Source organism: Ranitomeya imitator, chromosome 10 (assembly GCF_032444005.1).
Source record: "Ranitomeya imitator isolate aRanImi1 chromosome 10, aRanImi1.pri, whole genome shotgun sequence".
Lineage (NCBI taxonomy): Eukaryota > Metazoa > Chordata > Amphibia > Anura > Dendrobatidae > Ranitomeya > Ranitomeya imitator.
Window position 1 is genome coordinate 11,197,477 of NC_091291.1, and position 23,957 is coordinate 11,221,433.

Consider the following 23,957-nt stretch of genomic DNA (forward strand, 5'->3'; position numbering starts at 1 on the left):
CCTCACCTGGTCCTCCACTATCTCGTCCTCAGCTGGTCCTCCGCTGACTAGTCTTCAGCTGGTCCTCCACTGGCTGTTCTTCAGCTGGTCCTCTGCTGGCTAGTCTTCAGCTGGTCCTCCGCTGGCTAGTCTTCAGCTGATCCTCCGCTGGATAGTCTTCAGCTGGTCCTATACTGTCTCATCCTCAGCAGGTTCTCTGCTGGCTCATCTGCAGCTGGTCCTCCACTGGTTAGTCTTCGGCTGGTCATCCTCTAGCTTGATCTCAGATGGTCATCTGCTTGCTCGTTCTTAGCTGAATCGTCTTCTGCTGGCTCATCCTCAGCTGGTCCTCCGCTGGGTAGTCTTCAGCTGGTCTTCCACTGTCTTGTCTTCAGCTGGTCCTCCGCTGGCTCATCCTCAGCTGGTCCTCCGCTGGCTAGTCTTCAGCTGGTCTTCCACTGTCTTGTCCTCAGCAGGTCCTCCGTTGCCTCGTCCTCAGCTGGTTCTTTGCTGGTTCGTCCTCAGCTGATCCTTCCTCTGGCTTGTCAGCTTGCCATCAGCTGGTCTTCCACTGTCTTGTCCTCAGCTGGCTCGTCCTCAGCTGGTTCTTTGCTAGTTCGTCCTCAGCTGATCCTTCCTCTGGCTTGTCATCAGCTGGTCCTCTGGTGGCTTGTTCTCAGTTGGTCCTCTGCTGGCTCATCCTCAACTGGTCTTTCCCTGGCTGGTCCTCCGCTGGCTCATCCTCAGTTGGCCTGCCACTGGCTTGTTCTAAGCTGGTTTTCCACTGGCTTCTTCCCGCCTCACGCCAGGTGACAGGCAGGTCTCTCTGTACATACCTGGTTCGGCCAGCATGAATCTGATGACAAGTTCCCTTTAAGGACAATCACGAGTAATTTGTGGGGGTAGCAGCCATGGTCCCCAGGACGGTTATTCGTTACAATGGTTCTGTATTATGTGCTCCTCACATCAACAGTGATTTATCCCCGTCTTATGAATGGTCACATTGCAGCCCCCTGTGACACATCACGCACAATATGACCCCCTTTTCTCTTGTGCTATTCTCAAGGCCGTTCACCAGGGTTAGGAAAATGAAATATCATTCATTCACAATATGAAACTCAAGGTTTGCAAATCCTTACTCTCTACATGTTCTGCGCTTTATATTGTACAGCAATGAAGCCCTGCCTTGTAATGTACAATATGGCCGCCCTTACAGCTCGCCCGAACGTCTGAGTAGCAGATCTGTACAATATGAGCAGAGATGAATCTCTGTACAATCAGTCAGCGTTCCAGTACGATGGAAAAGCTGAGTGAAAGTAGCAATGGTGGCCATTTTGATCGTCATCCAGCTTTCCCAGAAATGGATACAAGGAATGGCTTACAGTCATGGCCCGAAAGTCTTGGCATCCTTGAAATTGTTCCAGAAAATGAAGTATTTCTAACAGACAATTATTGCAATTACATGTTTTGTTATACAAAAGTTTATTTCATTTATGTGTATTGGAACAACACAGAAAAAAAACAGAAAAAAGGCAAACTGGACTTAATGTCACACAAAACCCCCAAAATTGGGCCAAAATTGTTGCCACGCTCAACTTAATATTTGGTTGCGCTCATCAATTTCTTGGTGCTTCTTGAAGTATGTTTGGGGTCATTGTCCACATGTGAATGAAATGAAACGCCATGGCAGGAGACCCAGGAGGTCCCCACTGTTGACACAGAAACATTAAAAAAGCTAGACTGCAGTTGGCCAAAATGTACATGAGTAAGTCAAAGCACATCATACCATTGTATACCAAAAACGGAATGAGGCCTACAAAGAAAACAACCCAGCATGATCATAGAATGTTAGAGGAGGAAGGGACCTCAAGGGTCCAGTCTCCATTTGAAAACTTACGTTTAAGGAGAACTCACCACCTCTCTTGGCCGCCTGTTCCACTCATCACCTTCACTGTCAAAAAGTTTTTTCTAATCCACATCTTCCCCCTTTCAGTTTAATTCCATTGCTTCTCGTGTTTCCATGTGCAAATGAGAATAAGGATGATCCCTCTACAGTGTAACAGCCCTTCAGATATTTGTAGACAGCTATTAAGACTCCTCTTAACCTTAATTTTTGTAGACTAAACATTCCCAGATCATTTAGCCGTTCCTCGTAGGACATACTTTGCAGTTCGCTCACCATCCTGGCCATCTCTTCTCTGAACTTGATCCAGTTTTTCAATGTGGTGCCCAGAACTGGACACAGGATTCCAGATGAGGCCTGACCGAGGAGGAGTAGAGGGGGAGAATTACTTCACATAATCTAGACTCTATGCGTCTCTTAATACATCCTAGAACAGTGATTGCCTTTGTTACTGCTGCATCACACTGTTGACTTATGTGCAGTCTGTGATCTATTAGTGTACCCAAGTCTTTTTCACACGTGTTGCTTAGTTATATTCCTCCCATTCTGTAAATGTAATTTTGTTTTTCTTGCCCAAATGTAGAATCTTGCATATCTCCCTGTTAAATACCATTCTATTAGAAACTGCCCATTGTCCAAGGTTATCTAGATCCTTCTGAATCCTTTCTCGGTCTTCTCTAGTGTAAGCTATCCCTCCTGGCTTTGCATCGTCTGCAAATTTGATCAGTTTACCTTCAGTTCCCTTATCTAGATCATTTATAAAAATGTTGACCAACACTGGGGCCAGGACAGAGCCTTGTGGTACCCCACTTTAAACACTCTTCCAATTGGATATTCAACCTTTTATTACAACTCTTTGAGTATGATCACTAAGCCAGTTATGAATCCACCTAACCGTAGCCTTGTCAGTCCCATACTTGGTCATTTTCTCAATAAGGATAGTATGAGCTACTTTATCAAATGCTTTGCTGAAGTCGAGGTATACTATATCTACCGCATTTCCCTGATCCACCCAGTCAGTGATTCCATCATAGAAGGAAATTAGATTAGTTTGGCATGACTTGTTTGCTATAAACCCATGCTGGCTCTGGTTAATTACTGTATTCTTATCTTAAGTATCTAAATACATGCTGTTTAATAATGTGTTCAAAGATCTTTCCTGGTATAGAAGTAAGGATCACTGGTGTGTAATTTCCTGGCTCCATCTTCTTTCCTTTTTTGAAGATAAGGGCAACATTTGCCCTTCTCCAATCTTCTGGGACTTCTCCTGTTCTCCAGGATTTTTCAAAGATTCTGGCTAGTGGTTCTGCAATTTCCTCTGCTCTTTCAGTACCATAGGATGTAATTCATCTGGGCCAAGAGATGTAACTTCATGTAAATTAGCAAAGTGTTCCCTCACCATCTCTCTGTTTCTGGATAGAGTGGACTCTTTTATTCCTTGGATGGCACTGGGAAGATCAGTTGATGTTACAATTGCTTTCTTAGAGAACACAGATGCAACATAGGAATTTAAAAGTTCTACCTTCTCAACATCATTTTTGACCACTTCAACCTTTTCATCCTGTAAAAATCCTATAGCATTTTTGACTCTTCTTTTGCTTTTGACATACATCCAAAATCATTTTTTACTACATTTGATCTCCCTTACAAGCCTCACTTCATTACTGGCTTTAGCGCTTCTAACTCTTGCCCTGCAATCCCTGCTGACAGCATTATATTCTGAGTCCTCGGTGGTCTTCAACCTCTTGTAATCCAAAATTCAAGGATAGCATAATCGCAGCCTCCTAAATTCCCAGCCACCTTTACTTCCTCAAAACTTTCCTCCCTGTTGGTACGAATTAGGTCCAAGATGGTAGATCCTCTTTTTCTCTCTTCTACCTTTAGAACGATAAAGTTGTCAGTGAGAGAGAAGATAAGAATTTTCTGGACCCAGTACTTTTGCCGGAGAGGGATTCCCAACTAAGTTGGACCTACAGTCAAATATGGTGGAGGTTCAAAGGTGTGATGTTTTGGGGTTGTTTTGCAGCCTCTGGCCATGGATGCCTTGACGATGGGAAAAAAAAAAACACCTGGTAACTTACATCTCCAGATCAGTACGATTACAGCCATACAATATATATATACAAATTTTGTAGTTTATTTTAAATAATCCATTTATTTACTTGGCTTCTGTCTCCATTTCCTAACTTTTTAATTTTGCCGTTGATGGGGTTTTTGCGGAATGAGCTGTAGTTTTCATTGGATTCATTCAGGGGTCCATACAACTTTTTATGAAATTGTTGCAAAAAAGCATAATTTTTGCCCAAATTTCAAAAAATCACGTCGAAAGAGAAACGTTCTGCAGTCGCAAAGTGAACCTAAAAAAGTTATTCCGCCCCACATAGAGGACGGGTGCAGGGATAGTCTGAAAAAACGGACCACATTAGCACATGGTACAAATGATGAACTGGGATAAAAGGGTACGGAGACGTCCAAAGACTGGATGTGACTGGTCCGTAAAGTTCAGCTCTAGGCTGGACTTAAAGGAATTGTCCATTACCAGAGAAGAAAATGTAAAAAAATTAACTGCATACTTACCTCCTGGACCATCTCTGCTCCTTTGATCTCAGTGGACACGGTTCTCCTGCTCAGACAGAATAACGAAGACTGCAGGCAGTCACCGACCACTGATTGTCCTCAGCGGTCACATGTCATTATTTATGATACATGACATGTCAATATTAATCTAGAAAAATAGCGCATAATCAGAACTTTTTTTTTTTGCCAAGTGTGAACGACCCAATGACGACACTCTACCAATATTTGTATCGACACCTGCAGACACGTGACTGCGCAGCGTCTGCATTGGGCCATCTTCGGCCAGCTTGGTTATGTTCTAGGCACACAGTCGAGGTTTGGTGACTCACTGGCAGATGTGATAATTACATCACAGAAGGCACAATCTGCAGCTGTCGTGGAGTGCAGCTCTCAGCATGGCCTCAGAAGAGATGACGGGGCCTGATGGATCTGTAGTCCCTAGGCAGGTAGTGCATGATGGATCTGTAGTCCAGTGACTGATAGAGCATGATGGGTGTTGTGGACTAGTGTAGGGGTGTCTTTCAGTCTTGTGTTCATAAAGCTTTACCATCGTAGCAGGAAACATTTTTATTACTTCCCATTATATTTCATACTTTCAGTTTATCACCATATTAAAGATAATGGCTTGCTGTCAGTGAATGGAAAATAATGGTAAAAACTAGTTTTGTTCAAACAGCTATACGGCTCACTAACATTGGGAAAAATTGCCACAAAGACCTGTTAATCACCTGATAAATCTCTGATGTGGCTTTGTTGGACACCCTATGACTAGGGTCCCATCAATATTATTTTTCCAGCTGATGCGCTGTGATCCACACCCTAGTACTCACATGGCGCTTTGTTCTGTAGCCGTACGTTTTCATATATTTATCACAGCGGCCCCGTAGCGGACTAGCTTCAGGTTGATGTTACGCCGTCTCCCTTTTTACACCTCCATCAGTAACATAGTTTAGTCGCGACCTTGATGGCATGACATTGCCGCGGGCTTCTGGTACAGCAAATACAACCATTACTTGTAGGGCTATGTAGGGTCTGGCTGGGGCCCAAAATATCCAAAAGTCTAGGGGCCCAGCCATGGGTCAATTCAGCCCTGACGCTTTCACACACAGTGCCCCGATGCTGGCCACAGAATCAGAAGGTTGTGGGGTGGGGATGCCCGAGAGAGACCAGAAGTGCAGTATCAGAGAGGAGAAGAGCTTCATGGCTGGGTCTGTTGGCTCTGGTCCAGGGTCTGTATCTATAGGGTGGGGTCCTGGTCTGCGAATTGCAGAGAGAGTGGTCAAGGGTGGGTGTGAATGAGGTCTGATCTGGGGTCTGCAAATAATGGTCTGCTTTGGAGTCTGTCTATATTTAGCGGGTTCGGTCTGGAGTGTATATAAATAGGGAGGTTTGTATAAATAGAGGTGTGATTTGGGGTCAGTATAGATGGGGGTCTTATATGGGGTCAGTATAGGTGGGAATCTGATCTGGGGGTCTGTATAAATGGTGGTCTTATCTGTGGTCTGTATAGATGGGAGTCTGATCTGGGGACAGTATAGATGGTAGCCTGATCTGGGGTCTGTAAAGAAGGTGATCTGGCCTGGTGTCCGTACAGAAGGGGGTCTGATGTGTGATCTGTATAGATTAGGGTCTGATTTTGGGTCAGTATAGATAGGAATCTGATCTGGGGTCTGTATAGATGGTGGTCTTATCCGTGGTTTGTATAGACGGGGATCTGTATAAGTGAGTCTTGTGTGGGGTCTGTATAGATGGGGGTCTGTATAAAAGGTGATCTGATCTAGGGTCTGTACATATGGGGGTCTTATATGAGGTCAGTACAGATGTGAATCTGATCTGTGGTCTGTATAGATGGGGTCTGATCCAGGGTCTGTATAGTTGGGGTCTGATCTGAGGTCTGTATAGATAAGAGTCTCATCTGGGGTCTGTATAGAGGGGGTCTGATGTGGTGTCTGTATAGATGGGGGTCTGCTCTGGGGTCTGTATACAGGGGGTCGGATCTGGGATTTGTATGGATGGGGGTCTGATCAGGGGTCTGTATAAATTGGGGTCTATATATATATGGGGTATAATATGAGGTCAGTACAGATGTGAATCTGATCTTGGGTCCGTATATATGGGAGTCTGATCCAGGGTCTGTATAGATGGGGGTCTGATCCAGGGTCTGTATAGATGGGGTCTGTATAGATGGGGGTCGGATCTGGGATTTGTATGGATGGGGGTCTGATCAGGGGTCTGTATAAATTGGGGTCTGTATATATGGGGTCTTATATGAGGTCAGTACAGATGTGAATCTGATCTGGCGACTGTATAGATGGGGATCTGATCTGAGGTCTGTATAGATGGGGATCTGATCTGAGGTCTGTATAGATGGGGGTCTGTATAGATGGGGGTCTGATCTGGGGTCTGTATAGATGGGGTCTTAACAGGGGTCTGTATATATGGTGTCTGATCTGGATATGTATAGATGGGGGTCTCGTCTGGGGTCTGTATAGATGGTGTCTGTTCTGGGGCCTATATACAGGGGGTCTGAATACAGGAGGTCTGATCTGGGGTCTCTATACATGGGGGTCTGTATAGATGGGGGTCTGATCTGAGGTCTGTATAGATGGGGGTCTGTATAGATGGGGGTCTGATCTGGGGTCTGTATAGATGGGGTCTTAACAGGGGTCTGTATATATGGTGTCTGATCTGGATATGTATAGATGGGGGTCTCGTCTGGGGTCTGTATAGATGGTGTCTGTTCTGGGGCCTATATACAGGGGGTCTGAATACAGGAGGTCTGATCTGGGGTCTCTATACATGGGGGTCTGTATAGATGGGGATCTGATCTGAGGTCTGTATAGATGGGGGTCTGTATAGATGGGGGTCTGATCTGGGGTCTGTATAGATGGGGTCTTAACAGGGGTCTGTATATATGGTGTCTGATCTGGATATGTATAGATGGGGGTCTCGTCTGGGGTCTGTATAGATGGTGTCTGTTCTGGGGCCTATATACAGGGGGTCTGAATACAGGAGGTCTGATCTGGGGTCTCTATACATGGGGGTCTGTATAGATGGGGGTCTGATCTGAGGTCTGTATAGATGGGGGTCTGATCTGGGGTCTGTATAGATGGGGTCTTAACAGGGGTCTGTATATATGGTGTCTGATCTGGATATGTATAGATGGGGGTCTCGTCTGGGGTCTGTATAGATGGTGTCTGTTCTGGGGCCTATATACAGGGGGTCTGAATACAGGAGGTCTGATCTGGGGTCTCTATACATGGGGGTCTGTATAGATGGGGATCTGATCTGAGGTCTGTATAGATGGGGGTCTGTATAGATGGGGGTCTGATCTGGGGTCTGTATAGATGGGGTCTTAACAGGGGTCTGTATATATGGTGTCTGATCTGGATATGTATAGATGGGGGTCTCGTCTGGGGTCTGTATAGATGGTGTCTGTTCTGGGGCCTATATACAGGGGGTCTGAATACAGGAGGTCTGATCTGGGGTCTCTATACATGGGGGTCTGTATAGATGGGGGTCTGATCTGGGGTCTATATACAGGGGGTCTGAATACATGGGGGTCTGTATAGATGGGGTCTGCTTTGGGGTTATGATCTGGGGTCTGTACAGATGGGTCTGTGTAGAGGGGTCTTTATCTGTATAACATGCTATATATTGGGAGTTTGACCTATATAAATTGCCGGGGCATAAGGAAACATTTTTAGTAACCGCCCTGATGTCGCTATTCAACAACTGCCAAGTATAATATTACCCAGAAATTGGAGCAATATTCGGTACAGTTTGACGACGTTTTCGTGCGTTTTTTTTTAACAACCTAAAAATGTTTGCAACCTATAAATGACCCCCACCTTTTTTTTATTTATTTTTTTTTACCTGTATTGTGTGTAGTAAATGTTCTCCTGCGGCTTTTATGGTGATAAATAATGACAAAAGTGGAAGGTAAAGGGACTTCGCTTTGAACGTTTCGGCTCCAGCGCTCTGCTGGCCTGGTGGGCGGGGCCTGCCAATGTAGTGGGCGTGGCTCCCGCAGTGACGCAGAGCGGAGGCGGCAGAGCGCTGGCTGCTGCACAGCGCGGCTGTGCGCCTGCGCACTCACGTGACTTCTCTTCAGCGGCTGTTGCGTCGGTTTGTTTTCGCAGCCATTTTGTGTTGCATTACTGGGAAAAAAAAAAAAAAAAAAAACCCGTCATAGCCGGAGTGCGGGGCAGAGGCGGCGAGCTGTCACAGCCTCCCCTCCCCGCCTCCACCTGCCGCCGCTGGCCACCACCGGGGAGGGAGCAGGGAGAAGCTCCGCTCCGGCCTGCCGAGAGCTCGTCAGGATGTGCGTCCGCCCGAGAAGCAGCAGCAGCCGCAGCCGCCGCGCCTGAGGTAAGCGCTGACGGCTCCGGTGTCCGGGGAGGCGGCTGTATCCAGGGGCGGACGGATTCTGCCCGCGCCGCTGTTTCTGGGGGGAGCACGGATTCTGCCGGAGAGGATGGTGGGGGGGAAGCTGCAGGTGTGTGACGGTTACAGTACCCCCCCTACCTGGCAGTGGTACGGCCCATCCCGGGAACTGTCACCTATGGACCATTAACCATTTCAGCTTCTACCATTGCCTCTAATTAGGGGGGGTCGTCGCATTTTGGTGCAGATTTTTTCTTTTTTTTCTTTTGGTGTACCAAGAAGAAATTGCTGGTTTAATAAATGATTGTGGGCTCTCCTTCCTTAAAATTATAACTTAACCCACCTTGTGTGGTCCCTCTATTATTCCTCCTGGAAATGTGTGAATGAAGTGGTGCAACCATTTTTTTTTTTCCCCCAAAAGCGATGAATGAATCTAAATTATCATATGGAAGGTGGTACAAAAACAAAAAAACCCTTTAGTTTGTTTTCCTCGCCCCGATGCAGCGTTCGGTCCACTCTTCATGGCCCTTGTCATGTGACTGTATGAGACCAATCATTGGTTTTGTGTGTCTGTCTATCTATCTATCTATCTATCTATCTATATATATATGTGTCATTTTTATTATTTTTTTTATTTATTTATTTTACTCTTTTGGCCTCCGAGTTCCAATTTGGAATAGTTCTATCAAAAGTAATTAAAATTAATAAAATTCTAATAATAAATTTCTTTATATAGCGCCAACCTATTCCGTAGCGCTTATTCAACATTTCAACTCTACAGGCTTAAAAAAAGCGTTCATTTTTTTTTTTTTAAAACTGAGTTAAATTTTAAATATTTTTATTATTAATAGAAATATTAAAAATTTCAGTTTTAACTCCATAGTTAAAAAAAAAAAAAGTATTATGGGTAAAAAAAAAAAAAAAAAGTTTGCCGTCAGCACTGATGGTTATCCCGGGTAAAACGGTAACATCCATTTGCTCATTTATTCATGAGTTTCCAGGAGGAGTAACAGAGGAATGCCACTAAGCAAATACATAAAAATAAAAAATTATTTCCGCATGTTTCTGATCACATGGGCAGCCACTGATGGTTTTGTCGGTTAGGTACAATGCTGCTTTGGGCAAGTGAGCCCATTGATTCGTATGGGAGGTAGGAGGTTGCAGTCAGGTCTGGACGCCCCCTACATTCTCATCAAAGTCCTGGTTGGATCTTGGCAAAGGCTGAGTTCACACTTGGGGTCAGGTTCTGCAGTCCTAGCATGAGGGATGACATGAGCAAGGGCTGCTCCTAATATGGGGTCCCCATGTTCTGGCCCTGTGTGGGGAGTACCCTGCCTGATAGCGGACTCCCCCCCCAGTGTATGCGCGGAGTGGTGACACAAGGGGCGCTTATGCCGTCGTGTGTGCTCACAGTGATGGCGAGCCCATTCATAGATGTGCAGCTGGATTGTGGGTAATCAGATTACATGAAGGAGTCAGATCGGAGATGGATTGTGGGGACAGCGTTTCACTCGGCTCTCGGATAAGCAGAGTGGAAGTTGCTGGATTAGGGACTAAGCAATGAAGGGATATAATGTCAGACTGGATGGCTGCAATATAGATTTTAGCAGGCAGATCCCTCCAATTACTAAGGGGGCTCTAAAAGGGTAGAAAAGGGTCCTACAAGTTGGATTTTTACTTTTCTCATCCTTAGTTCCCTCAGAATTAGTGATAATTATCTGTCTTATTACAGGAAAGAGGGATGATAGCTAGTTGTCACTTAAACTTTTGGCCATCGCCTTTCAAATGGAAAAAGTGATTTTTATATATGTTAGTTGTTGCCTTTAGTTTATAAAATTGTAGCCAGTTTCAGCCTGCAATTGTCATTCCTTTATTCATATTCAACCCCCAGTATGTAATTTGCAGTATAATCCTAGATTCAGATTTTTTTTTTCTTGTGGGAGTGTCTCTCACAGTAATATATGCTGGATGTGAGTGATGTGTTTCCTCTTAGTAATATAGTCTGGATGTGAGTGCTGTGTGTCCTCTTAGTAATATAGACTGGATGTGAGCTCTGTGTGTCCTCTTAGTAATACAGGCTGGATGTGAGCTCTGTGTGTCCTCTTAGTAATATAGGCTGGATGTGAGCTCTGTGTGTCCTCTTAGTAATATAGGCTGGATGTGAGCGCTGTGTGTCCTGTTAATAATACAGGCTGGATGTGAGCGCTGTGTGTCCTCTTAGTAATATAGGCTGGATGTGAGCTCTGTGTGTCCTCTTAGTAATATAGGCTGGATGTGAGCTCTGTATGTCCTCTTAGTAATATAGTCTGGATGTGAGCGCTGTGTGTCCTCTTAGTAATATAGGCTGGATGTGAGCTCTGTGTGTCCTCTTAGTAATATAGGCTGGATGTGAGCGCTGTGTGTCCTCTTAGTAATATAGGCTGGATGTGAGCTCTGTATGTCCTCTTAGTAATATAGTCTGGATGTGAGCGCTGTGTGTCCTCTTAGAAATATAGGCTGGATGTGAGCGCTGTGTGTCCTCTTAGTAATATAGGCTGGATGTGAGCGCTGTGTGTCCTCTTAGTAATATAGGCTGGATGTGAGCTCTGTGTGTCCTCTTAGTAATATAGGCTGGATGTGAGCGCTGTGTGTCCTCTTGGTAATATAGACTGGATATGAGCTCTGTGTGTCTCTCCCAGTAATATAGGCTGGATGTGAGCTCTGTGTGTCCTCTTAGTAATATAGGCTGGATGTGATCGCTGTGTGTCCTCTTAGTAATATAGGCTGGATGTGAGCGCTGTGTGTCCTGTTAATAATACAGGCTGGATGTGAGCTCTGTGTGTCCTCTTAGTAATATAGGCTGGATGTGAGCTCTGTGTGCCCTCTTAGTAATATAGGCTGGATGTGAGCTCTGTGTGTCCTCTTAGTAATATAGGCTGGATGTGAGCTCTGTGTGTCCTCTTAGTAATATAGGCTGGATGTGAGCGCTGTGTGTCCTGTTAATAATACAGGCTGGATGTGAGCGCTGTGTGTCCTCTTAGTAATATAGGCTGGATGTGAGCTCTGTGTGTCCTCTTGGTAATATAGGCTGGATGTGAGAGCTGTGTGTCCTCTTGGTAATATAGGCTGGATGTGAGCTGTGTGTCCTCTTGGTAATATAGGCTGGATGTGAGCGCTGTGTGTCCTGTTAGTAATACCTGCTGGATGTGAGCGCTGTGTGTCCTCTTGGTAATATAGGCTGGATGTGAGAGCTGTGTGTCCTCTTAGTAATATAGGCTGGATGTGAGCGCTGTGTGTCCTCTTAGTAATATAGGCTGGATGTGAGCTCTGTGTGTCCTGTTAGTAATACCTGCTGGATGTGAGCGCTGTGTGTCCTCTTAGTAATATAGGCTGGATGTGAGCTCTGTGTGTCCTGTTAGTAATACCTGCTGGATGTGAGCGCTGTGTGTCCTCTTAGTAATATAGGCTGGATGTGAGCGCTGTGTGTCCTCTTGGTAATATAGACTGGATATGAGCTCTGTGTGTCTCTCCCAGTAATATAGGCTGGATGTGAGCTCTGTGTGTCCTCTTAGTAATATAGGCTGGATGTGATCGCTGTGTGTCCTCTTAGTAATATAGGCTGGATGTGAGCGCTGTGTGTCCTGTTAATAATACAGGCTGGATGTGAGCTCTGTGTGTCCTCTTAGTAATACAGGCTGGATGTGAGCTCTGTGTGTCCTCTTAGTAATATAGGCTGGATGTGAGCTCTGTGTGTCCTCTTAGTAATATAGGCTGGATGTGAGCTCTGTGTGCCCTCTTAGTAATATAGGCTGGATGTGAGCTCTGTGTGTCCTCTTAGTAATATAGGCTGGATGTGAGCTCTGTGTGTCCTCTTAGTAATATAGGCTGGATGTGAGCTCTGTGTGTCCTCTTGGTAATATAGGCTGGATGTGAGCGCTGTGTGTCCTGTTAATAATACAGGCTGGATGTGAGCTCTGTGTGTCCTCTTAGTAATACAGGCTGGATGTGAGCGCTGTGTGACCTCTTAGTAATATAGGCTGGATGTGAGCTCTGTGTGTCCTCTTAGTAATATAGGCTGGATGTGAGCGCTGTGTGTCCTGTTAGTAATACCTGCTGGATGTGAGCGCTGTGTGTCCTCTTGGTAATATAGGCTGGATGTGAGAGCTGTGTGCCCTCTTAGTAATATAGGCTGGATGTGAGCGCTGTGTGTCCTGTTAATAATACAGGCTGGATGTGAGCGCTGTGTGTCCTGTTAGTAATACCTGCTGGATGTGAGCGCTGTGTGTCCTCTTGGTAATATAGGCTGGATGTGAGAGCTGTGTGTCCTCTTGGTAATATAGGCTGGATGTGAGAGCTGTGTGTCCTCTTGGTAATATAGGCTGGATGTGAGCGCTGTGTGTCCTCTTAGTAATATAGGCTGGATGTGAGCGCTGTGTGTCCTGTTAGTAATACCTGCTGGATGTGAGCGCTGTGTGTCCTCTTGGTAATATAGGCTGGATGTGAGAGCTGTGTGTCCTCTTAGTAATATAGGCTGGATGTGAGCGCTGTGTGTCCTCTTAGTAATATAGGCTGGATGTGAGCTCTGTGTGTCCTGTTAGTAATACCTGCTGGATGTGAGCGCTGTGTGTCCTCTTAGTAATATAGGCTGGATGTGAGCTCTGTGTGTCCTGTTAGTAATACCTGCTGGATGTGAGCGCTGTGTGTCCTCTTAGTAATATAGGCTGGATGTGAGCGCTCTGTGTCCTCTTAGTAATGTAGGCTGGATGTGAGCTCTGTGTGTCTCTCCCAGTAATATAGGCTGGATGTGAGCTCTGTGTGTCCTCTTAGTAATATAGGCTGGATGTGATCGCTGTGTGTCCTCTTAGTAATATAGGCTGGATGTGAGCGCTGTGTGTCCTCTTAGTAATATAGGCTGGATGTGAGCTCTGTGTGTCTCTCCCAGTAATATAGGCTGGATGTGAGCGCTGTGTGTCCTCTTAGTAATATAGGCTGGATGTGAGCTCTGTGTGTCCTCTTAGTAATATAGGCTGGATGTGAGCTCTGTGTGCCCTCTTAGTAATATAGGCTGGATGTGAGCTCTGTGTGTCCTCTTAGTAATATAGGCTGGATGTGAGCTCTGTGTGTCCTCTTAGTAATATAGGCTGGATGTGAGCGCTGTGTGTCCTCTTAGTAATATAGGCTGGATGTGAGCTCTGTGTGTCTCTCCCAGTAATATAGGCTGGATGTGAGCGCTGTGTGTCCTCTTAGTAATATAGGCTGGATGTGAGCTCTATGTGTCCTCTTAGTAATATAGGCTGGATGTGAGCTCTGTGTGCCCTCTTAGTAATACAGGCTGGATGTGAGCTCTGTGTGTCCTCTTAGTAATATAGGCTGGATGTGAGCGCTGTGTGTCCTCTTAGTAATATAGGCTGGATGTGAGCGCTGTGTGTCCTCTTAGTAATATAGGCTGGATGTGAGCTCTGTGTGTCCTCTTAGTAATATAGGCTGGATGTGAGCTCTGTGTGTCCTCTTAGTAATATAGGCTGGATGTGAGCTCTGTGTGTCCTCTTAGTAATATAGGCTGGATGTGAGCTCTGTGTGTCCTCTTAGTAATATAGGCTGGATGTGAGCTCTGTGTGTCCTCTTAGTAATATAGGCTGGATGTGAGCGCTGTGTGTCCTGTTAATAATACAGGCTGGATGTGAGCTCTGTGTGTCCTCTTAGTAATATAGGCTGGATGTGAGCTCTGTGTGTCCTCTTAGTAATATAGGCTGGATGTGAGCTCTGTGTGTCCTCTTAGTAATATAGGCTGGATGTGAGCGCTGTGTGTCCTCTTAGTAATATAGGCTGGATGTGAGCGCTGTGTGTCCTCTTAGTAATATAGGCTGAATGTGAGCTCTTTGTGTATATGTTGTGCTGCTGTCTCCATTAGCTCATAAATCGGCACAGCTTCTATCCTGCACTGCTTTCCTCTTTACCTGTAGAAATTTCTCCAAATGTCTTCTTTCTTGCTCATTGTACAGTTCTTTGCCCATTCACTTTTTTTTTTTTTTTTTTTTTTTTCAACCAAAGTTTGGGCATTTGAGGTTTCCCAGTGAGTCTTCAGTGACATTGTGCACCATGGCATAAGAGGAGGCCATGTTTGCCCTGTAGCTGTGCTGTGTCAGTCACTCTGGGGACCTGCTGTGGACATTGAACCTTTCAGCATCTTTTTTTTAAGGCAGGGGCAATAAAGCTGCAGGATTTCTACAACCAGTACAATTGGCTCTGGAGAGAAGGCCGAATGGCCTGGATCATATCTCTTGCATCCAAGGTGCAGAAGTCAGGGGATTAGTGCGGCTCCTCTAGGAGGTCATATTTGTTTCCTAACTGTTGTGCAGATAGTTGTTGAATCTCTGAATGGTGTTCCCACATGATTTTGTGTTGATCCATGTGCAAAATGGATAGTGGAGATTGCCAGAAGAAGCAGCCGCTGAACACCATGGCGGTGCTGTCATGTGGATCCTATTACTGTGGATCATGGTAGCAAAGTGCTGATAACGGGGAGCAATAGCTTAGTAGACATAAGGGCTATTGCCACTTAGTGTAGACCAGGATGAGTTGGGGTTGTAAACTTTTCCCCAGACTCCGGCATCATATATCGCATGTGCTGTGTACCTGTTATGTCCGTGTGTTGACGCCTGCCCCGGCCTGGGGTACGTGCTGCCGTCGTATCTTTATATTTGCGTCCTGTAAAGTATCTGCCTAATAAATAGGTCAGTGTGATTCATGAGAAAATCAATGTCACCATTAGATCACTTTCACCAATATGTCGCCCAGTCTGCCGGAGGCCTGGATACGATCGTGGCTTCTGTTCATCTGGGATGATAACTTACTGGAAGTTTTCTCTTAGCATTGATTGTCTTTAGAACTAAATATCAAAGTGAGGACTTGATCCTGGCGCCACCTATCCGAAAATATTAGTGAACGATGCGGGATGGAAAAACTCTATAAAATCTACTGCTAGGGGATGCATGTGGGATCAGGACAGTAGTTTATATTATGATGTCGCTATTTGAGCACTTTCCTAATCCTTACTTGAGCACAGGTCTAAGGGGGCATGAGCCAAGTCAGGGTTGGGGGGTGATGTTTGGGCATTTTCCTGGAAGCTGCTGGTTGCCCCTACTTGGTAACTTCTTTGGAATTTGGGTAAGTGTTGTTAATATAATTATCTGATGGTGATCGGATCTATATTCCCATCATTCTCTATAGTCCGGGGTCCTAGTCTCCAAAACTGAGACCACAATGTATCTAGGAGTAAAGTCTAAAAAGCAGCCCCCAATGGTATGTGTGTATATATGTGTGTGTGAATATCTAGTATATAATTGTCTAAGGGTCACTTACGTCTGTCTGTCTGTCTTTCTGTCTTGTCACAGAAATCCCAAGTCGCTGATTGGTCGCGGCAAAATGGCCACGACCAATCAGCGACGGGCACAGTCCGGCGGCAAAATGGCCGCTCCTTACTCCCGCAATCAGTGCTCACAAAGGGTTAATGGCAGCATTAACGGACCGCTTTATGCTGCGGTGTAACGCCCTCTGTTAACGCTGCTAATAGCCTGTGTGACCAACTTTTTACTATTGATTTTGCCTATGCAGCATCAATAGTAAAAAGATCTAATATTAAAAATAATAAATATAAAAAATCATTATATACTTGCCTTCCGGATCCAGCCCAGGCCTTTCCTGCTCCTCGCGATGCTCCGGTGACCAGTCCATGCATTGCGGTCTCGCGAGATGATGACGTAGTGGTCTCGCGAGACCGCTGCGTCATCATCTCGCGAGACCGCAATGCAGTCTTGGGACCGGAGCGTCGCGAGGAGCATCGGTGAACGCCTCAGCTGGATCCGGGGGGCCGACGGAGGGTGAGTATATCACTATTTTTTATTTTAATTATTTTTTTTAACAATGATTTGGTGCCCACATTGCTATATACTACGTGGGCTGTGTTCGATACTGCGTGGCTGCTATATACTACATCTCTGTGCTATATACTATGTGGACTGTTAGATACTGAATGCGCTGTGGTATGTATTACGTGGCTGGGCAATATACTACGTGGCCTGGGTTATATACTACATGGGCTGTGCTATATGCTACGTGGCTGTGCTATATGCTACGTGGCTGTGCTATATGCTACGTGGCTGTGCTATATGCTACGTGGCTGTGCTATATGCTACGTGGCAATTTGAACCACGCTTCGCTAATTGGTCGCGGCCGGTCGAATCCTGTGTGTAAATTGCATTATTCTGAAAACTTCATAAATTACATACATATTCTAGAATGCCTGATGCGTTAGAATCGGGCCACCATTCTATCTATCTATCTATCTATCTATCTATCTATCTATCTATCTATACACATACACATACACATACACATACACATACACATACACATACACATACACACACACACACACACACACACACACACACACACACACACACACACACACACACACACACACACACCTGCCGCTTGTATGGAGCGGTTACCGGAGCGTGGCGAGGAGTGGGAAAGGCAGCGGAAGGTGAGTATATAATGATTTTTTTATTTTTTTTAATAATTTTTAACATTAGATCCTTTTACTATCGCCGCTGCATAGGCACCATCAATAGTAAAAACTTGGTCACACAGGGTTAATAGCGGCGGTAACAGAGTGCGTTACCCGCGGTATAGCGCGGTCCGTTACCGCCGGCATTAACCCTGTGTGAGCGGTGACTGGAGGGGAGTATGCCGGCGCCGGGCACTGACTGCAGGGAGTAAGGAGCTGCCATTTTCTTCCGGACTGTGCCCGTCGCGGGCTGTTTTGCCGCGACCAATCAGCAACTTGGATTTCCTTGACAGACAGAGGCCGCCACCAATGAATATCTGTGACAGACAGACGGAAGTGACCCTTAGACAATTATATAGTAGATTCGCTTCACTAATTGGTCGCGGCCGGTCGAATCCTGTGTGTAAATTGCATTATTTTGAAAACTTCATAAATAAACTACATACATATTCTAGAATACTCGATGCGTTAGAATCGGGCCACCATCAAGTAAGTGTGTGATATATATATATATATATATATATATATATATATATATATACACACACACACACACACACACACACACACACACACACACACACACACACACACACACACACACACACACACACACACACACACACACACGTTCAAAAGTCCTGCATAGGCGTGAAGAAAACTATATGTTTCATACTTCTGCATCTCTACAGTGAAACTGGTGGAACAGATATGTTTTTGTAATCCCTCATTGTATGCCATACTCCTTTTTGAATGCCCCAAGTGTATAAATTGTTATGGTGTGCGCATTTTTGATAATTTTTTTACAGCATAACCATACCTACACTAGTACAGTGTGTAGAATGGTGAGCAGGTTTCTAAGTTCACTAACTTCCAATGCAAGTTCACACAGACTTAAATTTTACTTTTTAAGATTTATTTTTATTTAATTCAGAGTGTTGAGCAGAAGGCAGCATTTTCTTACTAAGGAGGTCTATGTATTTTTTTGCATTAACCATACCCTCCACAATATGAAGCCTTCCAACACCATTGGCTGCCATACAGCCCCAGACCATTGCTTTCATCGGATGTTTCACAGAGAAGCTCAAACACTCTGGCTTGTACTCTTCATGTGGGAACCTTCTCACATAAGACTTGCCATCATTTCCTAAAATGCAAAAATTGCTTTCATCACTAAACAGCACTTTTTCCCACTCCTCCTTCCTCCATTTTAACTATTTCAATGCCCACCGTTTTCGCCTTTGTCTTTGTATGACTGTTATCAATGGCTTCTTTCGGGCCTTGCACCCTCTCAATCCTGCTTCCAAACATCTCTTCCTAACAGTTGATGTTGCTACCTCAATATTGCACTTTTCTTGCCATTCTCGCAGAAGCTGAGGAGAGGTGAGCTTTCCATTGGCAAGGGATGTTCTTATCAGTACTCTATCCTCCCTTTTAGTTGACTTTCTGGGCCGACCAGATCTGGGCCTGTCCTGGGTGATTCCAAGCTGCTTATGTTTCTGCAAAATTCTTACGACTGTACTCTGATTACAGCCGACCTTCCTTGCGATCTGGGGGCCAGTATAACCCTCTTCATGTAGCCCCACAACTCGCACACGATCCTCCGCTGGCAAAAATCTGAAGGCTCCCATCATAAAACTCTACAGTATGATTCACTAGATAGAGCAACAGATAAAACAAACAAAGCAGCAGATGTGATGCAATGTAATGCAATGTGATTGGCTGCCATATCCCGGTTATGATGGTCACAAGAACCTCATCTGTGATTGGCTAATTTTGGATCTGAAGCTGTACAATGTTTAGTTCTGCTTTCAATTCCCATATTGTTGCAATAATTTCAGGCAAAACTGCTTCAAAAGCTAAAAATATTACAGGGAAAAAATGCAAAATTGTATTCTGAACAAAACGATATATAATATGTCATATTGGCGTTGAAAATATTCGACAGAAAACGTTAAAAACTTGAAAAATCAATCAATTTATCCTATGCAGGACTTTTGAACACCACTGTGTGTGTGTATGTATGTGTATATATATATATATATATATATATATATATATATATATATATATATATATATATATATATATATATATATATATATAATAAACACACACACACACGATGGTGGCCTGATTCTAACGCATCGGGTATTCTAGAATATGCATGTCCACGTAGTATATTGCCCAGCCACATATGTAACAGGTTAAAAAAGACTTAAAATAAAAAATAAACATATACTCACCTTCCGAGGGGCCCCGGCAGCTTCCGGTCCCAGGGTTGGTATGAGCGCAGGACCTGTGATGACGTCGCGGTCACATGACCGTGACGTCATGGCAGGTCCTTCTCGCTTAGCATCCTTAGCACCGGAACGTGCCGCTTGCACTGCCGAGGACAGCGCCACGTGGGAGGGGTGACAATAACGTTTTTTTTTAATTATTTGTAACATTAGATCTTTTTACTATTGATGCTGCATACGCATCATAAATAGTAAAAAGTTGGTCACACAGGGTTAATAGCTGCGTAACTGTCGTGTGTTACACCGAGGTCCAATAACGCTGGCATTAACCCTGTGTGAGGGCTGACTGGAGGGGAGTATGGAGCGGGCACTGACTGCGGGGAGGAAGGAGCGGCCATTTTGCCAGCGGACTGTGCCCGTCGCTGATTGGTCGTGGCAATGGTCGTGGGAGTTTTGCCACGACCAATCAGCGACTTGGACTTCCATGACACAGAGGCCACGACCAATGAATATCCGTGACAGACAGAAGGACAGAAAGACGGAAGTGACCCTTAGGCAATTATATAGTAGATATATACCGTATATACTCGAGTATAAGCTGACCTGAGTATAAGCCGACCCCCCCTAATTTTGCCACAAAAACTGGGAAAACTTAATGACTCGAGTATAAGCCTAGGGTGGGAAATGCAGCAGCTACCGGTAAATGTCAAAAGTAAAAATGGGTACCAAAAAAAGTAAAATTAATTGAGACATCAGTAGGTTAAGTGTTTTTGAATATCCATATTGAATCAGGAGCCCCATATAATGCTCCATACAGTTTATGATGGCCCCATAAGATGCCCCATATTAAAATATGCCCCATATAATCCTGCATAAAGGTTAATAATGGCCCCATAAGATGCTCCATAGACACATTTGCCCCATATAATGCTGCACAAATGCTGATTATGGCCCCATAAGATGCTCCAAAAAGATATTTGCCCCATATAGTGCTGCACAAACGTTGATTATGGCCCCATTCAGACACTTGCCCCATATAGTGCTGCACAAATGTTATGGCCCCATACAGACACTTGCCCCATATAGTGCTGCACAACTCTGACCTGAGTGTCACTGCAGAAGACGCTGAAGATGATGGAGTGGCGCCGGAACGGGGAGCAGGTGAACATCGCGCAGCGCTCCCCTGCCCGTTATACTCACCTGCTCCTGGCGCTGTGCAGTCCCTGCTTCCCCGCAGCTTCTTCCTGTATTGAGCTGTCACCGTTACCGCTCATTACAGTAATGAATATGCGGCTCCACCCCTATGGGAGGTGGAGCCCCGCATATTCATTACTGTAATGAGCGGTACCATGTGACTGTTCAGTACAGGAAGAAGCAGGGGCGCTGGGAAGCCAGAGACGTGCAGGGACCGCGCCAGGAGTAGGTGAAAATAATTAGACAGCCCACGCTTCCCCTCCCCTGCCGACCCCTGGGTATGACTCGAGTATAAGCAGAGAGGGGGACTTTCAGTGGGCTGAAAATCTCGGCTTATACTCTAGTATATACGGTATGTATGTATATATCTACAGTTAGTCCTCAGGTTACGACGGTCTCATGTTACATCGTTTCGTGGTTACGACGCTTTATACGACGCCTCATTCCAACTTACGTGGTTTTGCGTCGTAAGTCGAACTACGTGCAGCATCGTAAGAATAGAGTCCAGTACTGTACACTGTACCCGGTTACATGAGCAAAACGAGTCTCCTGCACGCCATAACACCCCAATTATGTAGGGTACTGTGTTAGGATAGGTGTTTGGATAGGCTAAGTGTTTGCAGTACTGTACTGTTATTATGGTACAGTACTGTATGAACTTATGGTCCGACTTACGTCGAAATTCGGTTAACGACGCTGCGTAAGAACGGATCAACGTCGTAAGTCGAGGATATATATTACATGCATGCATGCATGCATGCATACCGTATATACTCGAGTATAAGCCGAGATTTTCAGCCCAAATTTTTGGGCTGAAAGTGCCCCTCTCGGCTTATACTCGAGTCACGGTCGGCGGGTGAGGGGGAGAGAGGGCTGAGGTATACTTACCTGCTTCCGGGGCTCCTGGCGCTGTCCCTGCAGTCCCACGGTCTTCGGGTGCCGCAGCTCTTCCCCTGTTCAGCGGTCATGTGGGACCGCTCATTAGAGAAATGAATATGGACTCCACTCCCATAGGGGTGGAGCCGCATATTCATTTCTCTAATGAGCGGTAACGGTGACCGCTGATAGAGGAAGAGGCTGCGGCACCCGGAGACCAGCTGTCCGGGGGAAGGAGCGGGACGCCTGGAGCAGGTAAGTATTACATATTCACCTGTCCACGTTCCACACGCCGGGCGCCGATCCATCTTCCCGTCCTCTGGCTCTGACTGTGCAGGTCAGAGGGCGCGATGACTCATATAGTGTGCGCGCCGCCCTCTGCCTGAACAGTCAGTGCGCAGAGACGACGGGACGCTGAGGAGCTGCAAGCAAGAGAGGGGAGTATGGCGCTTTTTTTTTTTTTTTTTTATTGCAGCAGCCGCAGCATTATATATACCGGTAGCACAGCTTTCTATTGCACATCTATGGGGCAATAATGAACGGTGCAGAGCACTATATGGCACAGTTTTATATGGCACAGCTTTCTATGGGGCAATAATTAACGGTGCAGAGCTTTCTATGGCACATCTATGGGGCAATAATGAACGGTGCAGAGCACTTTATGGCACAGTTTTATATGGCACATCTATGGGGCAATAATGAACGGTGCAGAGCACTACATGGCACAGTTTTATATGGCACATCTATGGGGCAATAATGAACAGTGCAGAGCACTATATGGCACAGCTTTCTATGGGGCAATAATGAACAGTGCAGAGCACTACATGGCACAGCTTTATATGGCACATCTATGGGGCAATAATGAACGGTGCAGAGCACTACATGGCACAGTTTTATATGGCACATCTATGGGGCAATAATGAACAGTATGGAGCATTATATATGGCACAGCTTTATATGGAGCATCTTATGGGGCTATAATGAATGGTATGGAGCATCTATTTTCATTTTTGAAATTCACCGGTAGCCTCTGCATTTCCTACCCTAAGGCTTATACTCGAGTAAATAAGTTTTCCCAGTTTTTTGTGGCAAAATTAGGGGGTCGGGTTATACTCGGGTCGGCTTATACTCGAGTATATACAGTACATACATACATACAGTCGTGACTAAAAGTATTGACACCCCTGCAATTCTGTCAGATAATACTCAGTTACTTCCTGAAAATGATTGCAATCACAAATTCTTTGTTATTATTATCTTCATTTAATTTGTCTTCAATGAAAAAAACACAAAAAGAATTGTCCTAAAGCCAAATTGGATATAATTTCACACCAAACATAAAGGCTAGGTGCACACGTTGCGGATTCTCTGCGGATCCGCAGCGTTTTTTGAGGTGTAGAAACGCTGCAGATCTGCAATTGATTTACAGTACAATGTAAATCAATGAGAAAAAAAAAATGTTGTGCACACTGCGGAAACGCTGCAGTTTAAAAGAAGTAGCATATCTCTTCTTTTTTGTGAATCTGCAGCGTTTTTTTTTTACCCATTCCATTATAGAAAACCGCAGGGGTAAACACCGCAGCAAATCCGCAAGAGAACCACAGCAAAAACGCTGCGGAACCGCAGGTGCGTTTTCTGCCAGGAGAGGCAGAATCCACACCAGAAATTGCTAAGCTTAATCCGCAACGTGTGCACATAGCCAAAAAAAGAGGTGGACAAAAGTATGGGCACTGTTAAAAAAAATATCAAGTGATGCTTCTCTAATTAGTGTAATTAACAGCACCTGTAACTTACCTGTGGCACCTAACAGGTGTTGGCAATAACTAAATCACACTTGCAGCCAGTTGACATGGATTAAAGTTGACTCAACCTCTGTCCTGTGTCCTTGTGTGTACCACATTGAGCATGGAGAAAAGAAAGAAGACCAAAGAACTGTCTGTGGACTTGAGAAACCAAATTGTGAGGAAGCATGAGCAATCTCAAGGCTACAAGTCCATCTCCAAAGACCTGAATGTTCCTGTGTCTACCGTGCGCAGTGTCATCAAGAAGTGTAAAGCCCATGGCACTGTGGCTAACCTCCCTAGATGTGGACGGAAAAGAAAAATTGACAAGAGATTTCAACGCAAGATTGTGCGGATGTTGGATAAAAAACCTCGACTAACATCCAAACAAGTTCAAGCTGCCCTGCAGTCCGAGGGTACAACAGTGTCAACCCGTACTATCCATCGGCATCTGAATGAAAAGGGACTGT

The 23,957-nt window shown here is 45.1% G+C and overlaps 1 protein-coding gene across 1 annotated transcript in view; it reads left to right on the plus strand.

The window, feature by feature from the left end:
- Positions 1-8,550: 8,550 nt before the first annotated feature.
- The window catches only part of LOC138651366 (dual specificity tyrosine-phosphorylation-regulated kinase 1B-like), a 73,978-nt gene continuing 58,571 nt past the window's right edge, over positions 8,551-23,957 (plus strand). Inside the window, exon 1 of the mRNA XM_069741493.1 lies at positions 8,551-8,830. The gene's annotated coding sequence lies outside the window, so the exon portion shown is untranslated. The remainder of the gene's footprint in view (positions 8,831-23,957) is intronic.